Source organism: Coenobita brevimanus, chromosome 15 (genome assembly GCF_032717465.1).
Source record: "Coenobita brevimanus isolate Jiangsu-jjx chromosome 15, ASM3271746v2, whole genome shotgun sequence".
NCBI classification, from domain to species: Eukaryota; Metazoa; Arthropoda; class Malacostraca; order Decapoda; family Coenobitidae; genus Coenobita; species Coenobita brevimanus.
The window spans coordinates 32,141,723-32,164,222 of NC_136968.1; positions in this window are offsets into that span (position 1 = coordinate 32,141,723).

Consider the following 22,500-nt stretch of genomic DNA (forward strand, 5'->3'; position numbering starts at 1 on the left):
ACATTCAACCTTTCTAACTTCAATTACTTTACCCAACAGCTTTCTACCTTCCTATTTCAGTATCGTAACCCTTCACCTAGCATTCCTAACCTCTCCAGCCCTCCCTCCCTCTCCCTCTCTCTCTCTCTCAACATTCCGTGTCTTTGCGTCACAAACGTGCCTTAGAATGAGATCACATGCTAAAAACGACTTCCTTGACATTGTTGCACCACATTCTGATAGGCCGACCTTGTGTGTGTGTGTGTGTGTGTGTGTGTGTGTGTGTGTGTGTGTGTGTGTGTGTGTGTGTGTGTGTGCATACAGGCCTATACACGACGTTTACATGTTCAGGCTAAGTATGTTGGTGAGTGCATGTGAACACTTGTATACGTCTCTCTCTCTCTCTCCGTGTGTGTGTGTGTGTGTGTGTGTGTGTGTGTGTGTGTGTGTGTGTGTGTGTGTGTGTGTGTGTGTGTGTGTGTGTGTGTGTGTGTGTGTGTGTGTGTGTGTGTGCAAGCGTGGCTGACTGCGTGTGCATACAGGCCTAAATGACGTTACATGTGTATGTCAGTGAGTGCAAGTGTACACTTGTTTACAACACGTCTCTCTCTCAATGTGTGTGTGTGTGTGTGTGTGTGTGTGTGTGTGTGTATGTGTGTGTGTGTCCGAGCACAAGCTTACGTCTGTATTCATCAATGTAGGCTATATTTTATTTAGAGTTATTTTCGCCATTATAAAGACCTATACAAAACTTTATGTACTGCATTTAAATCCTGACAAGTGGTTTTTTGCTGTGCCTAATAAAACCGCGCGGATTAAAAGAAAATACCGGTATAACAGTTCTACCGACGGTGTGAAAGAATATCATTATCATTATTATTATTATTATTACTATTATTATATTACCCAGCCATCTACTGGCGATTTTATTTTGCTGGGACAGTATAACAAAGGACTTGGTAACAATCTCCATGTATCTTTTTAATACTCTCAACTTCTCTCTTTCTCTAAGCTACAGTTACCGGTACTGATCTACAGTCGCTCACTAGAAAGAAGCAGGAGTAAACTTTAAAATTACAGTACGTCCTAGAGCCTACTAATAATAATACCGTAATAATTATAAAAAATAAAATAACTAGAAAGCACTCAGAATGCACACACCTCCGCTAACGCCACTGCCATTAAAAATATGCCGGATCCGTGGACACACTGTGTGGAATACTGTACATAGGATCCGGATCCGCCCCAAAATTTAAGCAATTGTTCCTTGACCCATGGCCCACTCTTCCACAAAATTTTAAATGAAACTCATCAAGAACTTTTGGAGATATCATGTAGCCTACATAGGGCCTTGATCCCCCAAAAAATTTATTCAATTCTTTCTCTGCCCATGGCCCACCCTTCCACAAAAATTTAATTGAAATTCATTCAGAATTTCTGGAGATATCATGTGGACAAACATAAACTCCTCCAACTTTGTTAGTGGAGGTAATAATAATAAATAAATAAATAAAAAGATGATGGTGCCTTTAACGTAACCAAGGCAAGGCATTCCTACCTAAAAACAAAGGTGAAGGCAATTTACCGCCACCACGACTTAGTATTCAAGGTGAGAGAATGAGCCAGTTCCTTCAGATGAAAATAAACCACATAAATTCTGTTAAGGATTATTTGAATTGAAGTGAGATGTGAGGCTCCAAAAAAATATTAAAAGCTGACACGAAACGAACTAGTAAAAAATAAAGAAAAAAATAAAATGGCACTATGTTATACGTGGCCTAGAAAGCAATGCAGTAGCTTACCTTTCAATATTACGCTACGGTACCTGAAGTCCACTAATTTAAGTTCAGGTGAGACGACGACAATAATAATAATAATAATAATAATAATAATAATAATAATAACAACAACACTCCACCACCATCCTAACCCAATCAACCACCACAATAAAACTCTCCACCACCACCACTACCACCACCACCACCATCCTAACCCAACCACAATAAAACTTTCCAACACTAATTCCGTGACCTTATCTGACCTTTCCTGACCCCGTCCATCTCCCGCCAGACTATCCCAGTGACCCTGACGCGGTAGTGACCTTCAAACTCCCGCGCAGTTTCATGACCTCTCGTCACCTCGCATGACCTTTCGCCACCACTGTTTTTCACCTTTCTGACCTAGCCTACACCAGAGAGAGAGAGAGAAAGAGAGAGAGAGAGAATTACACAAGAAACTATAGTCGTTTATCCACATTCCCTTTGACGAACACTACTCAACATCTTCCCCTAAGCGATTTATTTTGCAGGCGAAACCATAACATTCTACATACACTCCCTACCACCTCTTCCTTAGCGATTTATTTTACATATTACCTTAACATTTTTGGGTGTGCTACTTAGCCTGTATCCGTTTCATATCTACAGTTTGCATCAATAATGCACAAAAGATTATTAAGATACAATAAGCAAAATAAATCGCTCAGAAAAGGGTGTTAAAATATCCCCATAGGCATTTAGGCTAGACTCATATTCTCATCAGTTAAAGAATTTCCCTATCACCTTTTCCTAAGCGACTTATTTTTGGGTATGGTTGGTTAATATCCTTTTGTACGTTATTTATGCAGCGTATAGCGATATTGGAAGGATTTAACAAAGAATAGAACAGTAAGGTGTGATAAACTAAATCGCTTAGGAAAAGGTGTTAGGGAGAGAATACTAGCTTCCAACGCAACATCTATACCTAAGCGACTCATTTTACACATCTGACTACGGTAGGGTGACACTGGGAGCCTGGTGATTTGAGGGGGTTACGGTGCCCTTTCCATGAGTAGCGTTGATGGGTTATATTTTATGGTTTAGGTATAAGGTTTACATAACACCGCTCAGGGATTCGCGACTGGTTACTAGTTTCAAAGACTTGGGTTTAGAAAGGGTAACGCTGGCTATAATCGAGACAGGATATATGAAGATATAGACAGAAGATAGACAGATAGATAGATAGAGATGGACTGATAGATATAGACAGACAGACTGAGATAGATGCATGAAGATGGCTGGCTATAGGTAGGCAGTTGCAGGGATAGGCTAGATAGACAGATGTAGCTATGAAGAGTTGGATGGATGGTGGATAGATAGACTACGTAGCTATAGATAGATAGATAGATATGGGCAGACTAATAGATACAGCAGATAGATAGCCATTCGTACACAGATGGATAGATATAGACAGATAGACAGACAGATAGACATAGATACGGTATAGATAAATGGATGAATGGTGGATAGACAGATAGATATATATAGATGGATGGATGGTGGACAGATAGATAGATAGATGGATGGAGAGACAGACAGACGGATGGATAGATGACGGACAGATAAACAGATAGACAGATGGATGGATGGTGGATAGATAGATAGATAGATACCGGTACGTCATATATAGAGGGATGGATGGTGGATAGATAGATAGATAGATAGATAGATACGTCATATATAGAGGGATGGATGGTGAATACATACATATAGATAGATGGATGGATGATGGATACATAGGCAAATAGATATATATATATATATATATATCGATAGATAGTGGATAGACAGATACATACATACAGACAGACACTGATACACACACACACACAGACATATTAGGTAGACATACAGACTTAAATATTTACCTAACATTTTGGCGTTCTACACACACACACACACACACACACACACACACACACACACACACACACGAAATCCCTTCACAAACTTTTCAATCTAAGTAGCTACGGTATTTCTTAAGTTACTTTTAATCTACGGTCCAATCTATCTACTGCCAGACGCCTTAATCCCGTTAAGGGGTGGCCACAAACAAATCGCCTCCATGTTGCCCTGTCCCCTGCCATTTCGCTGCCCACACCCCTCTCTCTCCCATTATCCCATACACCTCTACACTCCATCCCATCCTTGGTCTCCCCTTTCCTCTACCCCCCTCCACCTCACATACACTCTCCTCGTTAGTCTCTCTCTCCATCTACGGTACTACACCTTTGCACACTTCCTACACTGTAACCTAATTCCTGCCAGTAAGCGACTTAACCTACGATATTTCTACAGTATATAGGCGGGCTGACCTTCTTCTCTTACGGTGATCTTCTGGACTCCCAACCTGGCTTACGGTGATCTTTTTGACTCCTAACCTGACCTTTTAACTCACCTATTTCATCCTACGTGGCCTTTGGTTCCTTCTTCCTTGCATTAAAAAAAAAAAATACCGTAAACTTTCTGGTCTACTTAGTTATTCCTAGATCTGTATTCTCGTGGAGGCTCCCTAACACCTCTTCCTTAGCGATTTACTCTCGAAATGATTAATATTTCCTGGTTTGCTTGTGTCTTTTTAATATCGCCATAGACTGCATGAGTAACGCACAAGAATACAGTACCGAAGAAGATCAGAAACAAATCGGTAAGGAAAAGGCGTTAATATTCCCTAACGCTTCTTCCTTAGCGATTTATTTTCCAAACTACTCATTAATATCCCCTAGTTAGCTTCATATATCTTTTCAATATCGAGATAGCTTGCATAACACTCAAGAATACAGTAACGGAGCAGAATCAGGAATAAATCGGTAAGGAAGAGGTATTAGGGAGCTTCACAAGAATACAGTAACGGATCAGAAGCAAATAAATCGGTAAGGAAGAGGTGTTAGTAAGCTTCACAAGAATATAGTAACGGAACAGAATCAGGAATAAATCGGTAAGGATGAGGTGTTAGGAAGCTTCACAATAATATAGTAACGGCGCAGAATCAGAAATAAATCGCTAACGAAAAGGTGTTACGGAGCTTCAAAAGAATATAGTAACGGAGTAGAATCAGGAATAAATCGCTAAGGAAGAGGTGTTAGTAGCTTCACAAGAAAATTGTAACGGAGCAGAATCAGGAATAAATCGGTAAGGCAGAGGTGTTAAGGAGCTTCACAAGGTTATTGTAACGGAGCAGAATCAGGAATAAATCGGTAAAGAAGAGGTGTTAGGGAGCTTCACAAGAATATAGTAACGGTGCAGAATCAGAAATAAATCGGTAAGGAAGAGGTGTTACTAAGCTTCACAAGAGCAGCGTAACGGCGCAGAATCAGGAATAAATCGGTAAGGAGGAGGTGTTAGGGAGCTTCACAAGAATATAGTAACGGAGCAGAACCAGGAATAAATCGGCAAGGAAGAGGTGTTAGTACCGGTACCTTCACAACAATATAGGCTAGCCTAGTAACGGCGCAGAATCAGAAATAAATCGCTAAGGAAGAGGTGTTAGTAACCTTCACAAGAATATAGTAACGTAGCAGAATCAGGAATAAATCGGTTGGGAAGAGGTGTTACTAAGCTTCACAAGAATATAACAACGAAGCAGAATCAAGAATAAATCGGTAAGTAAGAGGTGTTAAGTAAGCTTCCTATCCTTTTAAATCTGACTTTTTTCGACTAAATTTTTGACTTTCCATAGTTCATTTTAGTTTTTGTTTTTTCCCATTTTGCTGTATATATCCTTTCCGTAGCACTTCTTTGTGATTAGCACCGTATTCTAACGTTAATCTATTGCTACAACTCAGTACTCAGAGATGGCAATTTTACACAGACAGAGAGAGAGACAGACAGACACACACACACACATAGCTACAAACACACACACACACACACACACACACACACACACACACACACACACATCAAAGACCTAAAACTAACATCCTGTCTGAAATGGCTACCTGTGGCTATAACCTTGACCCGTAACCACCTGGCCTACCTGACCCAATTTGATCTTATGACCCCGTGACCCCTGACCTCGATTCTGACCGTTACGGTACCAAGCCAAGAACAATATACTGTATAAAAGTGAGCCACCAAACCATCAATCATTCCACACTCTAAACTTCCTAACCTAAAAGTATCTGACCTTGTTTGACCCCCAACTGACCTTTGCTAATGACCTACCGTTATTAATTTGGTCACTGATTTTCTCGACTTTAAAATAAAAAATAAAAATCCATCATCCCACACCCTAAACTTCCTAACCTGAAAGTATTTGACCCTGTTGACCCCATGTGACCTTATCTGACCCCATATGACCTATACTATTGACCTTCCGTTATAAATTAGCTAGTCACTGCTTTACTCGACTTTTAACAAATAAAATCATCCGTCTTACTACACTCCAAACTTCCTAACCTGAAAGTATCTGACCTTGTTGACCTCATGTGACCTTATCTGACCCCATACGACCTTTGCTACTGACTTTCCGTTATAAATTAGTCACTGATTTACCCGACTAAAAAATCTAGCCTATACCAATTTCCTCATTCCTTAACCTGACTTGCTGACCCCGTGACCTAGCTTAACCCCACATGACCTTTGATAACCTTCCATTCTTCATCGTCACTGATTTATAGAAAACTACAATAACTTCCCTAACCCAACTTTCAGATTCTTTAACATGACCTTATTTGACACTGCTGACCCCAAATGACCTTGTATGACCTTTGCTGACTCCATGTAACTTCATTTTATTTTTTCCTCAAAGTCATTACTGTACTTACAAAAAACTGACTTCCCTAACCCAACTTCCTGATTCCTTAACATGACCTTATTTGACCCTGCTGACCATAAATGACCTTGTCTGACCTTCGCCGAGTCCACGTTAACCCTTGATACCTTCTGTTCTTCATCGTCAATGGTTTACAATAATAATAATAATAATAATAATACCGATAATAATAATAATAATAATAATACCGTAATAATAATAATAATAATAATACCGATAATAATAATAATAATAATAATACCGATAATAATAATAATAATAATAATAATAATAATAATACCGATAATAATAATAAGAATAAAAATACCGATAATGATAATAATAATAATAAAATAATACCGTAATAATAATATAATAATAACAACAATAACTTCCCTGATCCAACTTCCTAATCACCCAACATGACCTAACGACCTTCTTGACCCCGTATGACCTTACCTGACCCCACGAAACCTTTACAATATATAAAGATGTGACCCCCACACTACACCATCATTCCACATTATTTTACGGTGAGTGTATATTAACCTTGTACAATACCGTTTTTACTTTGACCTTGTTGACCTTATTACATTTTATCTGACCTCTGCTGACCCCGTGACCTTTGCTATAGACTCTGCCACCCACCCTCTCTCTCCCACTCACCCACCAACCAGCTCTCATCCACCCACCACCACCTACTCTCACCTACCCACCCACCACCCACACTCACCCACCCACTACCCGATCACCAACCCACCCACCATCCACACTCACCCACCCACCACCCGATCACCAACCCACCCACCACCCACTCTCACCCACCACTCACCCACTCTCACCCGCTAAAAACGACCTACCTCAACCACTTCCTGACCTCTACCCAAGCCTATCTGACCCCGTGACCTTATCTGACCTCTGGAACTGACCTTGAGCGCGTCAGCCAGTCAGAAATAAAAATGCAACACCCAGACAAAAAAAAAAAAGGCTAAACTTCTTCACCTGACCTCTCTCTCTCTCTCTCTCTTTCTCTCTCTCTCTCTCTCTCTCTCTCTCTCTTTCTCTTTCTCCCTCTCTCTCTCTCTTCTCTTCTCTCTAAGCTGTACTGATTTTAAATGCTTTCAAGTGTTTATCCTTTTAAAATGTGACACCTAAGTTAAACAGCTGACCCCATATGACCTCACCTGACCTATAACTCTCTCTCTCTCTCTCTCTCTCTCTCTCTCTCTCTCTCACTATACTGACTTTACGTGCTTTCAAGTGTATATCCTTTTAAAATGTGACACCTAAATTAAATACCTGACCCCATATGACCTCCTGTCTCTCTCTCTCTCTCTCTCTCTCTCTCTCTCTCTCTCTCACTGTACTGACTTCACGTGCTTTGAAGTGTATATATATCCTTTTAAAATGCAACACAAGTTTAATAGCTGACCCCAGATGACCTCACACGACCTTGCACGCGTTTCCCAGTAAGGAATAAACAAATAAATACCATAACGTAAAAATGCACCTAAATTAACCACCATTCCTCCACATAGGCCTGTAAATTCTAACTTTATTTACGGGTAGTTATTTGACCCTGCTGACCCCACGCGACCTTACATGACCTTTAACAATGACCTTGCATGCCTTAAAAATACAAAACCGCGCACAAATCAAACAACGAACGATCCAATCCCAGCATTCGAGCCTAACCTTATATTTGTAGAATTTGACTGTCCTAACCTTATATTTGTGGAATTTGACCTTGCTTACCCCATGACCTTAAATAACCTAATACTACCCTTGTGCTTGTCTGCCGGTAAGAAAATACTGAACCCACACAAGCAATCACCATTCCACACTCACGCCTTCCCTTCATTTATTCTTGTATTTGATCTCGTTCCCCCCACGTAACCTTAAATGACCTTTGATAATGATCTTGCACGTTCGTACCACACGAGTAGAAATATACAGGTTATGCAGCTCCTAAACAGTATACAGTTATATATGGTACTGTGCGTGTGTGTGTGTGTGTGTGCGTGTGTGTGTGTATACGGCACCTACAACTGCTACTATTATACCCAAAACTTTTCCCAATCCCAATTTCCCTTTATTTACATTTATCTGACTACCATGACCCCACATGACCTAGCATGGCTTTCGATACTGACCTCGCACGCTTCAGAAATACAAAAAAAAAGCCACAAATCCAGCACTGAACAATCCAATCTCATAACATCTCAATCTACTCTTTATAAATTGACCACAACATCCCCTTAATTATTTATTTGACCTTCCTGACCCCACGCGACCTTACATAACCTTTAATACTGACCTTCCATACATTAAATATGAAAAATGCGGCACAAATCAAACAACCAACAATCCAGTCTCAAAACACCCCATCCATCTCATAACATCCCAATATAACCTTATTTTCTAAAATTTGACCTTGCTGACCCCACGCGACCTTACATGACCTTTAATAAACCTTTCATACCTCGAAAATACAATAAATGCATCACAATAACTAACAATCCACTCTCATAACATCCCAACCTGACTATTTTTTATTTGACCTTCCTGACCTGACGCAACCTTAAATGACCTTTAATACTGACCTTCCATGCTTCAAAAAAAAAAAAAAAAAATGCATCACAAAAACTATCAATCCATTCTCATAACATCCCAACCTGACCTTATTTTCTACAATTTGACCTTGCTGACCCCACGCGACCTTACATGACCTTTAATAATGACCTTGCATGCTTGATATACAAAAAAGGCCACGTCAAACAATCCAATTTCAACATTCCATCCAATTTTACATCCCAATCATACTTTTTTTTACCTTCCTGAGCCCGTGACCTTATAATATTATGACCTTTGATATTGACCTTCCATACTTCAAAAATACAAAAAAAAATGCGCCACAAAAACTATCAATCCACTCTCATTACATCCCAATCTGATCTTACGTTTTCATTTGACCTTAACCTGACCTTATTTGTTTAATTTGACCTTCTTGGCCTGACGTGACCTTACATGACCTTTGATACTGACCTTGCGCGCGTCTGCCAGGCTGCGAGGTGGCGGCGGTGGAGGTGGTCTGCGTCCCAAGAGCTTCCTCAGACTCGATTCCACAATTTTGGACGTCAAGTACGCTCCAGATCCACTAATATCTATCTCCTCTATGATGGGCGTCGCACTCATAAACTCTACTGCACGCAACCCACGCACGCAAAAGGGCTTAGTCGGGTAGATTTGCGTGCGTTTCCTGGCCCGCTCGTGTCTTTGTTTGGATTTTGGCGCGCCCGTACCGTACCTGATCTTGGGATGTTTCGGTACCTGTGTCGACCTCGGTTTTTGACGCTTTCCTGTTTTTGATTTATCTTTTTAATATATATTTTTCCCTCTATGATTTTTTTAAACTATAATGCACAGTTTTTTTTTTTCGTATCTTCCTATCGTTTTCTTTTTCGTAACTTTTCGCACTCGTGTTATATATATTATTTTTTCGGAATTAATTTCTTTGAGGACCGATATTTTTGGCCACTCAAATATTTTTTTTTTCTTTCACTCGATTTTAATGGCAATGCTTATATTAAAAAAAAATCTCCTTTTCCACGAGATTCTACTTTTTTTTTTTTTCAATTTCGGTGGTAATTCTTCCCTCTCGCACTCAATTTGGTTATTTGCGTGCGTTTATTATTACTGCCTTGCACTCAAAGCTAGTGGCTGCGTGTTGTTGTAATTTCACCGTTTTGCACTCAACTCAGGTGATGATGCCTCCCAAACTCACTTCCCCGCACTCGATTCCGTGGCTCTTGAGTGCACTGAACCACTCTCCGCACTCAATCTGGTGGAGAACGGCGTGCGCGTAGGTGTGGGCGCTGACCTTGCACGCAGTATTGACTTTGCGTGCGTTAGGTGCAGGGAGGCTTGACCTTTGCCGCACTTACACTCAAAAATGGAGAAACTGCGTGCGTTATTGACCTTTCTCAATCACCATCCCGCACTCAAATATGGCGTGCACGAATGCTAGGTTCCTTGTCAGAATATTTCGCCCTTTTTCAGATTTCTTAGCGGATTTTCTCAATTTCTTTCCACAAGCGTTGGGATTTTTTTTTTCAGATATCTTCGTATTCTATATAATTTCGTGCATATTCAAAAAAATTTTCTAACGCCAAAAATAAAAAAAACCAATGCTGGATTTTTCAACGGTTTACCTTTTTCCGAAATATTCAAAAACGGAGCTTTTTTGTTTTTTCTTCTTATATGCTCCGTGGGGGACCTTTAGCTGTCACTTCAATCATAGTTTTCCAAAATTCTATATGGCCTTCTAATATTCACTTCACCATTAACATATAAATGGAAAAAAATGGATAATCTCGGCCAAAAACTCGTTCCAAAACACCTTCCAAGTCGGCATACGTTTCCACACTTACGGCTGTTAAATATTTACCACCAGAACCGTTGGGTTATTTTCGTTTATTATACTACTGGCTTCACTTTTTTCCGGCGTTCTCTCTCTCGGAAACGTAGAAGATAAAATTACAACAGCCAATCCGCCGAAATGTTACGACTGATACGGAAACACCATAAGACAGGGGAAGGCTGTTTTTAACCGACCATAAGTGAAATTCAAGCCAAATGGTCAACCTCACGAGCACTTCAGCAATATTCTTCTCTCGGGGATTTATGTATTCGAGTTTCAACGTACTAGGGGGATTTCTTTTGGCCCTGGCGTGAAAATCCAATTGGGTTGAAGAGGAGAGGGGGAGGGGGGAGAATTTTCAAGATGGCTGCCAGCGTACTCCTTCCCCGACCACTAGCACGTGTGAACTGAAAGGCCCCCGAAATGATTCGTTTGGAGGCTGTACGGTGGGAGGAGGGAGAGAAGGGAGGGAGGGACGACAGAGACGGAGAGGGGAGAGAGAGAAGGAGGGAGGGAAGAGGCGGGAGGGGATGGAGGGAGGGAGGTAAAAGCCAGTTGCCAACGCTACGGGTGCGATATAATTTGATGACCTTCGCGATTTTGACCACAGGAGCCGAACTTTCCCTTCAAAAATACCACCAACCATCGTCAAAAATCCCGCCCTAATTCCCGACGGCAGAAACCAGGCGGTATTGATCGATTTTGGCGGTTTTTTGATAAATAATGGCGAGACGGTAAGGCAACGAAAGACAGCGACCCCCACCGAGAGAGTTGCCAGACACCGCCATCCCCAACCCAACTAATCAATCATTTCACCCATTTTCGCCTCATTTATCGGCTTTTCTCCCCTCTCCCCATTCGCTAGGGAAGATGGAGGAACGGGGGAGATGGAGGACAAGTACGAGAAAGGACAAGGAATGGGGGAAACTGATTAAAATGGGACTTTGCCCTTGTAAACGAATGAGAACAAGAGGAAGGGAGGACGACCAAGGTGGAGGAGGGGGAGGGGGAGGGGAGGGAGGGAAAGAGTGAGGAGGAGGAGGAAGAAGGAGAAGAGGAAGCAGGAGGAGGAGGAGGAGGAGAAGGAGGGTGAAAATATGTGGAGGAAGGATGGATGGCTGGAGAGAGAGAGAGCAGGGGAGGGAGATAGAGAGAGAGGGAAGGTGAGACAGGGAGGGAGGGAGGAAGTGAGCGGTAAGGGAACCAAGGATACACACACACACACACACACGCTCACGTACACACACGCACACAGCATTTCAAGTTTAAACGTACACCCTTGAAACACATACACACGATCCAACCTGAAGTAACTTAAAAACGCACATGAATCAGTCCATCATGTGCACACAGGAATATTCACGTACACAGAGAGGAACATGTGTGAGAGAGAGAGAGAGAGAGAGAGAGAGAGAGAGAGGGTAATATGGCTTCAATATCAACGTTCGAGAGAGAGAGAGAGAGAGAGAGAGAGAAACCAGGGAAATTGATCAAGTGCGAGGGAGGGAGAAATCAGGTCACTCACCTCTCTCTCTCCAATCTTTCCTCCCTCCCTTTCTCCAATCTTTCCTCCCTCCCTCCCTCCAATCTTTCCTCCCTCCCTCCAAACCTCTCCCTCCTCCCTCCTTCCAATCTTTCCTCCCTCCCTCCAAACCTTTCCCTCCTCCCTCCCCCCAATCCCCTCCCTCCAAACCTCTCCCTCCTCCCTCCCTCCAAACCTTTCCCTCCTCCCTCCCTCCAAACCTTTCCCTCCCTCCCTCCCTCCAAACCTTTCCCTCCTCCCTCCCTCCCTCCAAACCTTTCCCTCCTCCCTCCCTCCCTCCAAACCTTTCCCTCCTCCCTCCAAACCTTTCCCTCCTCCCTCCCTCCCTCCAAACCTTTCCCTCCTCCCTCCCTCCCTCCAAACCTCTCCCTCCTCCCTCCCTCCAAATCTCTCCCTCCTCCCTCCAACCCTTTCCCTCCTCTCTTCCTCCCTCCAAACCTTTCCCTCCTCTCTTCCTCCCTCCAAACCTTTCCCTCCGCTCTTCCTCCCTCCAAACCTCTCCCTCCTCCCTCCAAACCTCTCCCTCCTCCCTCCCTCCAAACCTTTCCCTCCTCCCTCCAAACCTCTCCTCCCTCCAAACCTTTCCCTCCTCCCTCCCTCCCTCCAAACCTCTCCCACCTCCCTCCAAACCTCTTCCTCCTCCCTCCCTCCCTCCAATCTCTCCACCCTCCCTCCCAATCCTCTCTCTCTCTCTCTCTCTCTCTCTCTCTCTCTCTCTCTCTCTCTCTCAATTTTTGTAATTAAAGTTGCTATTGATATTAAAACCATATTACCCAGAAGTCTCTCTCTCTCTCTCTCCCCTCTTTCCTTCCTCAACTTTCCTCCCTTCCAATCTTTCCTCCTTTCCTCCATCCCTCCAAATCTTTCCTCCATCCTTCCTCCCTTCTCTCCCTCCCTCCTTCTCTCCCTTCGGCCAATCTTTCCTCTCTCCCCCAATCATCCCTCCATCTCTCTTTCCCTTTCTTATCTACCTCCGTCTTTCACCACGACTCTATCTATCTATCTACCTCCGTCTTTCACCACGACTCTCTCTCTATCTATCTACCTCCGTCTTTCACCACGACTCTCTCTATCTATCTATCTACCTCCGTCTTTCACCACGACTCTCTATCTATCTATCTATCTACCTCCGTCTTTCACCACGACTCTCTCTATCTATCTATCTACCTCCGTCTTTCACCACGACTCTCTCTATCTATCTATCTACCTCCGTCTTTCACCACGACTCTATCTATCTACCTCCGTCTTTCACCACGACTCTCTCTCTATCTATCTATCTATCTACCTCCGTCTTTCACCACGACTCTCTCTCTCTCTCTCTATCTATCTATCTATCTACCTCCGTCTTCCACCACGACTCTCTCTCTCTCTTCCTTATCTACCTCCGTCTTTCACCACGACTCTCTCTCTATCTATTTATCTATCTACCTCCGTCTTTCACCACGACTCTCTCTATCAATCTATCTACCTCCGTCTTTCACCACGACTCTCTCTCTATCTATCTATCTACCTCCGTCTTTCACCACGACTCTCTCTATCTATCTATCTATCTACCTCCGTCTTTCACCACGACTCTCTCTTATCTACCTCTTTCACCACGACTCTCTATCTATCTATCTATCTATCTCCGTCTTTCACCACGACTCTATCTATCTATCTATCTACCTCCGTCTTTCACCACGACTCTCTTATCTACCTCTCTTTCACCACGACTCTCATCTACCTCTGTCACCATGACCCCCCCCCCTCTCTCTCTCTCTCTCTCTCTCTCTTTTCACCTTAACATGGTCCAATTTTTTTTTTCCAAGCACTTCTTCGTGACTATCAAATCAGAGCCATTATTTCCCGTTACAAAAGGAGAGAGAGAGAAAGAGAGAGAGACAGACAGACAGACAGACAGACAGACATATTGAAGCCACAATTAACAGAGAGAGAGAGATTAGAGCCATAATTAACCCAGTAAATCCCACAGGTGCTCATTTAAGTGCTGATAATAGTCTAGAGCAGCGTTTCTTAACCTTTTCCGACCTCAGCCCCCCCCTTGTAATAATGTGTCAGTCCAGCAGCCCTGTACATCTGGTTACTGGCACTACAGTTGCTACACCACTGCAGGGTTAAGTAAAGTGAAGTACTGCCTCACTGTTAATTTTATATTGTCTAAAAAAAATATATATATATATCAAGGATGCCAATACTAAGCAGCATTTCCCAACACCCCCTAAAATTGATTTCAGCACCCCCTGGGAGTGTTTATAGCACCCCAGGTTAAGAAACGCTGGTCTAAATGGTGACGCGCCGCTCAGGAAGGGGGCACCGGTCACCATACCTTCCATTTCGGCTGGAGGAGGAGATTTATCTGTGGCTACCCCTAATAGAATAAAGGCGTCTGGAAATATAGATCAATAGACAGACAGTAGTAGTACAGTATTTGCGGTAGTAGTAGTAGTAATAGTAGTAGTAGTAGTAGTAGTAGTAGTAGTGGTGGTGGTGGTGGTGGTGGTGGTACCGTAGTAGTAGTAGTAATAATAGTAGTAGTAGTAGCAGTAGTAGCAGTAGTTGTTGTAGTGGTGGTGGTAGTGGTGGTGGTGGCAGTAGTAGTAGTAGTAGTAATAGTAGTAGTAGTAGTTGTAGTAGTAGTAGTAGTAGTAGTAGCAGTAGTAGTAGTAGTAGTAGTAGCAGTAGTAGTAGTAATAGTAATAGTAGTAGTAGTAGCAATTAGTAGTAGTAACAGTAGTAGTAGTAGTAGTAGCAATTAGTAGTAGTAGTAGTAGCAATTAGTAGTAGTAGTTGTAGTAGTGGTATAGTAGCTGTAGTAGTAGTAGTAGTAGTAGTAGGAAGAGGAGGGGGAGGAGGAGGAGTTGTTGGTGGTGGTGGTGGTGGTATTGTAATATGAGGGTTAGTGTTAACCTTCACATTACAACTCCAAATGGTGAACTGTATTAGCAAGGTTGGTTTTGATCTTCACAATATAATTCACCAATGGATGGAGGTGATTAAAAAAAAAATAGTAGTAGTAGTAGCAGTAGGTAGTGGTGGTAGTTGTTGTAGTAGCAGTAGTAATGGTAGTGGTGATGGTTGTAGTAGTAGCAGTAGTAGTAGTAGTAGTAGATAATATTTTCAACTTCTTCTGGTCCAACACACGTGGCCAATTGTACAGTCGCAGTCAATTTCACGGTTACAGTTAGAATTCAATTTCAAGTAATATTCTTAAATACACTGTTCGGTGATTTCTGCTATCTCCACACACACACACACACACACACACACACACACACACACACACACACACACACACACACACACCTATATACACACACACCTACATACACACACACACACACACATACACACAGACTAAACACACACACACACAGACTAAACACACACACACACCTACATACACACACACACACACACACACATTCATAAATATACACACAAAACTACACACACACACACACACACACACACACACACATAACCAGGCGGCTCCACTGCCTGGTTATACACACGTCCCTCAACTCCCTCCCTATCCCCCGAAAGGACGATGGTGGACTGCAGGAGAGGGGCAACTTCAGCCTACAGTCCACTGGGTTCACGACTACTACTACTAATACTAATACTACCACCACCACCACCACTACAACTACTACTACTAACACTAAATTTAGGTGCTAGTCACGAAGAAGTTCTGTGGCTAGGATGAAGAACCGTATTACTGTATTTTGCAACTGAGCTACATGAAACTCGGTGCAAAAGGGCGAAAATCCAGGATCTAGGTAAAGGAAAATGAACTTCTAGATAGTGTGAACTAGATAACTAACTCTGTCTAATATTTCACCTCTTCTACTTGTCACTTTCCTCTGCTGGCTAATATTCCTAGGCTGAGAGAGGCTTGGTATGTTTCTCTGTCTAATATTTCACCTCTTCTACTTGTCACTTTCCTCTGCTGGCTAATATTCCTAAGCTGAGAGAGGCTTGGTATGTTTCTCTGCCTAATATTTCACCTCTTCTACTTGTCGTTTTCCTCTGCTGGCTAATAATTCACCTCTTCTACTTGTCACTTTCCTCTGCTGGCTAATATTCCTAATCTGAGAGAAGCCTGGTATGTTACTCCGTCTAATATTCCACCTCCTCTACTTGTCACTTTCCTCTGCTGGCTAATATTTCACCTCTACTACTTGTCACTTTCCTCTGCTGGCTAATATTCCTAAGCTGAGAGAGGCTTGGTATGTTTCTCTGCCTAATACTTCACTTCTTGTACTTGTCACTTTCCTCTGCTGACTAATATTCCTATGCTGAGAGAGGCTTGATATGTTTCTCTGCCAACTATTTCACCTCTTCTAATTGTCACTTTCCTCTGTTGGCTATTATATCACCTCTTCTACTTGTCACTTTCCTCTGCTGGCTAATATTTCACCTCTTCTACTTGTCACTTTCCTCTGCCGGCTAATATTCCACCTCTTCTGCTTGTCACTTTCCTCTGCTGGCTAATATTCCACCTCTTCTGCTTGTAACTTTCCTCTGCTGGCTAATATTTCACCTCTTCTACTTGTCACTTTCCTCTGCTGGCTAATATTTCACCTCTTCTCCTTGTCACTTTCCTCTGCGGCTAATATTTCACCTCGTCTACTTGTCACTTTCCTCTGCTGGCTAATATTTCACCTCTTCTGCTTGTCACTTTCCTCTGCTGGCTAATATTTCACCTCTTCTACTTGTCACTTTCCTCTGCTAGCTAATATTTCACCTCTTTTACTTGTCACTTTCCTCTGCTGGCTAATATTTCACCTCTTCTACTTGTCACTTTCCTCTGCTGGCTAATATTTCACCTCTTCTACTTGTCACTTTCCTCTGCTGGCTAATATTTCACCTCTTCTACTTGTCACTTTCCTCTGCTGGCTAATATTCCTAAGCTGAGAGAGGCTTGGTATGTTTCTCTGCCTAATATTTCACCTCTTCTGCTTGTCACTTTCCTCTGCTGGCTAATATTCCTAAGCTGAGAGAGGCTTGGTATGTTTCTCTGCCTACTATTTCACCTCTTCTGCTTGTCACTTTCCTCTGCTGGTTAATATTTCACCTCTTCTACTGGTCACTTTCCTCTGCTGGCTAATATTCCTAAGCTGAGAGAGGCTTGGTAGGTTTCTCTGCCTAATATTTCACCTCTTCTTCTTGTCACTTTCCTCTGCTGGCTAATATTTCACCTCTTCTACTTGTCACTTTCCTCCGCTGGCAAATATTTCAGCTCTACTACTTGTCACTTTCCTCTGCTGGTTAATATTCCTCCGCTGAGAGAGGCTTGGTATGTTTCTCTGTCTAATATTTCACCTCTTGTACTTGTCACTTTCCTCTACTGGCTAATATTTCACCTCTTCTACCTGTCCTTCTCCTCTGCTGGCTAATATTTCACCTTTTCTGCTTGTCACTTTCCTCTGCTGGCTAATATTTCACCTCTTCTGCTTGTCACTTTCCTCTGCTGGCTAATATTTCACCTCTTTTGCCTGTCACTTTCCTCTGCTGGCAAATATTTCACCTCTTCTACTGGTCACTTTCCTCTGCTGGCTAATATTCTAAAGTTGAGAGAGGTTTGGTATATTTCTCTGGCTAATATTTCACCTCTTCTATTTGTCACTTTCCTCTGCTGGCTAATATTTTACTTTCTGCTTCTCACTTTCCTCTGCTGGCTAATATTTCACCTCTTCTGCTTCTCACTTTCCTCTGCTGGCTAATATTTCACCTCTTCTACTTGTCACTTTCCTCTGCTGGCTAATATTCTTAAGCTGAGAGAGGCTTGGTATGTTTGCCTAATATTTCACCTCTTTGCCTGTCACTTTCCTCTGCTGGCTAATATTTCACCTAATATTTCACCTCTTCTACTTGTCACTTTCCTCTGCTGGCTAATATTCCTAAGCAGAGAGAGGCTTGGTATGTTTCTCTGGCCATATATGATTCTCTCTGATATGATGCGTCAGGGAGGAAGGTGACGGACATGCCCTGAGTGTGAAGTAGACGAAGTGGAATTGTAAACTAACTTTTGTCCCATACTGTAGAATAAAATGTCTGAGATTTACACGAATAATAATAATAATAATAATAATAATAATAATACCAATCATCATCATAATCATCATCATCACCACCTAACCCTGTGTCGCCCCGAGGAGCGTAGGAGCCCGGGGCTAGGCAAGTTGGTCCTGACATTTAAGATGAGTGACCAGCCTCACTCATCCCTGAGTGGCATTACGCGAGCAATAAACCCCAACCATCCCTTGGATATAAACCTTCACCGGCTCAGTCCGATTGAAGCGCCGTAATTACCCACTAAACCACCAGGCGCCATAATTTGATTATATGGTTACCACCCAGCGTGGTAAATGGTTTCCTGGTGTACAGGAAACCATTTGGCTTGTCACTCAGTGTAGAGTCACCCACAGGCAGAAGGAAGAGGAAAGAATGAAGGAAAGAAAAACGAAAAAGGAAGGAAAGAAGGAAGGAAGACATGAAAGGGCAGTCAGCCGAGAACAGCACTACAACCTGAGTGGACGGTGAGTGTCCCCACCTACCAGTAATAGTAATAATAATAAATAATAATAATAATAATAATAATAATAATAATAACACCTACCTTACTTTATTGCACCTGCTTCAGTTGTCGACCCTCACCTGAAAAAAAAAATATAATAATAATAATAATAATAATAATAATAATAATAATGAAAAAAAAGACGTCAGAGTGATTACAGATAATTTTTTGGCTCCACACCCTTTCAATTAGAACTTCTTCGTGACTAGCATCAATTTTACGCATAGTTAAGATGAAGAGAGTATAAATGTGATTGTCTAGAAAACTCTCTCTCTCTCTCTCTCTCTCTCTCTCTCTCTCTCTCTCTCTCTCTCAATTTGTCTCAGCTTTCATCCACACTTTCCTCCATTACTTTCACGCTCCCCCCTCTCACACTCTGACACACACACACACACACACACACACACACACACACACACACACACACACACACACACTTCTAATAAAAACTCACATATCTACTGGGCATATGGCACTAAGCTCATATACATACACAAACATACATACATACACATACACGCATACATACATACATACATACATACGTACACATACATACATACATACACATACGCGCATACATACATACATATACATACATACATACATACGTACATACATACACATACATACAAATATATACATACATACGTATACACATACATGCATACTGTACATACATACATACCTGCATACATACACATACATACATACATAAACTTAAATACATCCACATACACAAATACATACATACATATATACATAAACACACAAACTTAAATACATCCACATACACATACATATATATACATACACACATACATACATGCATACACACATACACACAAACCTACATACATACTTACACATACATACGTACACACATACATACATACATACATATACATACATACATACACATCCACAAACATACAAACCTACATACACATATACACACACATACTGTACATACATACATACATACATACACACGTACATACATACATACATACACACGTACATACATACATACATACACATCTGCTTTAAATCAACCTAGGAATTCAACATACTAATTATTGCCAGACGTGAGCCAGACTCTCTCTCTCTCTCTCTCTCTCTCTCTCTCTCTCTCTCTCTCTCTCTCTCTCTCTCAGTTTTCTGGCTTTCTCTTGATCCCATTCAGCCAAGCGGAGGAGAGAGAGAGAGAGAGAGAGAGAGAAATAGGTACATACGTAGAGAGTGAGAGAGAAAGAGAGAGAAATAGGTATATACGAAGAGAGAGAGAGAAAGAGAGAGAGAGAGAAATAGGTACATACGAAGAGAGAAAAAAAAAAATAGGTACATACGGAGAGAGAGAGAGAATATAACGACAGATTAGGATATATAGAAATAGAAAAATAGGTACATACGGAGAGAGAGAGAGAGAATATAACGACAGATTAGGATATACAGAAATAGAAAAATAGGTACATACGGAGAGAGAGAGAGAGAGAGAGAGAGAGAGAGAGAGAGAATCCTGACTACTGGGTTCACTGCTCCTCTGTCCTCCGCTTCAAGGTCCTCTCTCTCTCTCTCTCTCTCTCTCTCTTTTCATCTGCGTGTGTGTGTGTGTGTGTGTGTGTGTGCCCCTTTCTATATGTCCTCTCTCTCTCTCTCTCTCTCTCTCTCTCTCTTTTCATCTGCGTGTGTGTGTGTGTGTGTGTGTGTGTGTGTGTGTGTGTGTGTGTGTGTGTGTGTGTGTGTGTGTGTGCCCCTTTCTATACGTCCTCTCTCCCTCTCTCTCTCTCTCTCTCTCTCTCTCTCTCTCTCTCAACCTATGGCCGTTTCACCTTAACTTGGCCCAGATTTTCGTCCTTTTGCGGCTTATTTCACAGCACTTCTTCGTGACTATAGCATCGCATTCTAGTGCTAATCTATTGTTACAACCCTACCTCCTTCACATAGCACTTCTTCGTGACTAGCGTCGTATTGTAGTGTTTATAGCTATACATCCTTCCCATAGCACTTCTTCATGACTTGCATCGTATTGTAGTGTTTATAGCTATACTGTACATCCTTCCCACAGCACTTCTTCGTGACTAGCATCGTATTCTAGTGTTTTTGGCTATACAACCTTCCCATAGCACTTCTTCGTGACTAATCCTACAACTGGACCTTCAAGATGGCCAACGTAACTATCTCACTGAACTGTGTATTTCCTCCTCCTCTTCCTCTTCCTCCTCTTCTTCTTCTTCTTCTTCCTCCTCCTCCTCCTCCTCCTCTTCCTCCTCCTCCACCTCTTCTTCTTCTTCTTCTTCTTCCTCCTCCTCCTCCTCCTCCTCCTCTTCTTCCTCCTCCTCCTCCTCTTCTTCCTCCTCCTCCTCCTCTTCTTTTTCCTCCTCCTCCTCCTCTTCCTCCTCGTCCTCCTCCTCCTCTTCTTCCTCCTCCTCCTCCTCCTCCTCTTCCTCCTTTCCTTTCTTTCTTTATATTCCCATTTAGTATTTTCTTTATATGTTTCTTATATGTTTCCTTATCCTGTTTATTTCTTCGTTTATTCTTTTCTTTCCTTATTATCTTTCTTTTTCCTTTATTCATATTCCTTATTTTTCCTCTCCCTCGTTTTCTTTATTTCCTTATTTTCTTTAGTTTCTCTTTCCTTATTTATTTTTTCTTTATTCATTTGCCTTTATTTTCCTTTATTTTCTTTCTCTATTTTTTCTTCCTTATTTTCCCTATTTCTTTCCTTGTTTTCCCTATTTCTTTCCTTATTTTCCCTATTTCTTTCCTTATTTTCCCTATTTCTTTCCTTATTTCCTCTATTTCTTTCCTTATTTTCCCTATTTCTTTCCTTATTTTCCCTATTTCTTTCCTTATTTTCCCTATTTCTTTCCTTATTTTCCCTATTTCTTTCCTTATTTTCCCTATTTCTTTCCTTGTTTTCCCTATTTCTTTCCTTATTTTCCCTATTTCTTTCCTTGTTTTCCCTATTTCTTTCCCTATTTTCCCTATTTCTTTCCTTGTTTTCCCTATTTCTTTCCTTATTTTCCCTATTTCTTTCCTTGTTTTCCCTATTTCTTTCCTTATTTTCCCTATTTCTTTCCTTATTTTCCCTATTTCTTTCCTTATTTTCCCTATTTCTTTCCTTATTTTCCCTATTTCTTTCCTTATTTTCTCTATTTCTTTCCTTTTCCCTATTTCTTTCCTTATTTTCCCTATTTCTTTCCTTATTTTCCCTATTTCTTTCCTTATTTTCTCTATTTCTTTCCTTATTTTCTCTATTTCTTTCCTTATTTTCCCTATTTCTTTCCTTATTTTCTTAATTTCTTTCCTTATTTTCTCTATTTCTTTCCTTATTTTCCCTATTTCTTTCCTTATTTTCTCTATTTCTTTCCTTATTTTCTCTATTTCTTTCCTTATTTTCCC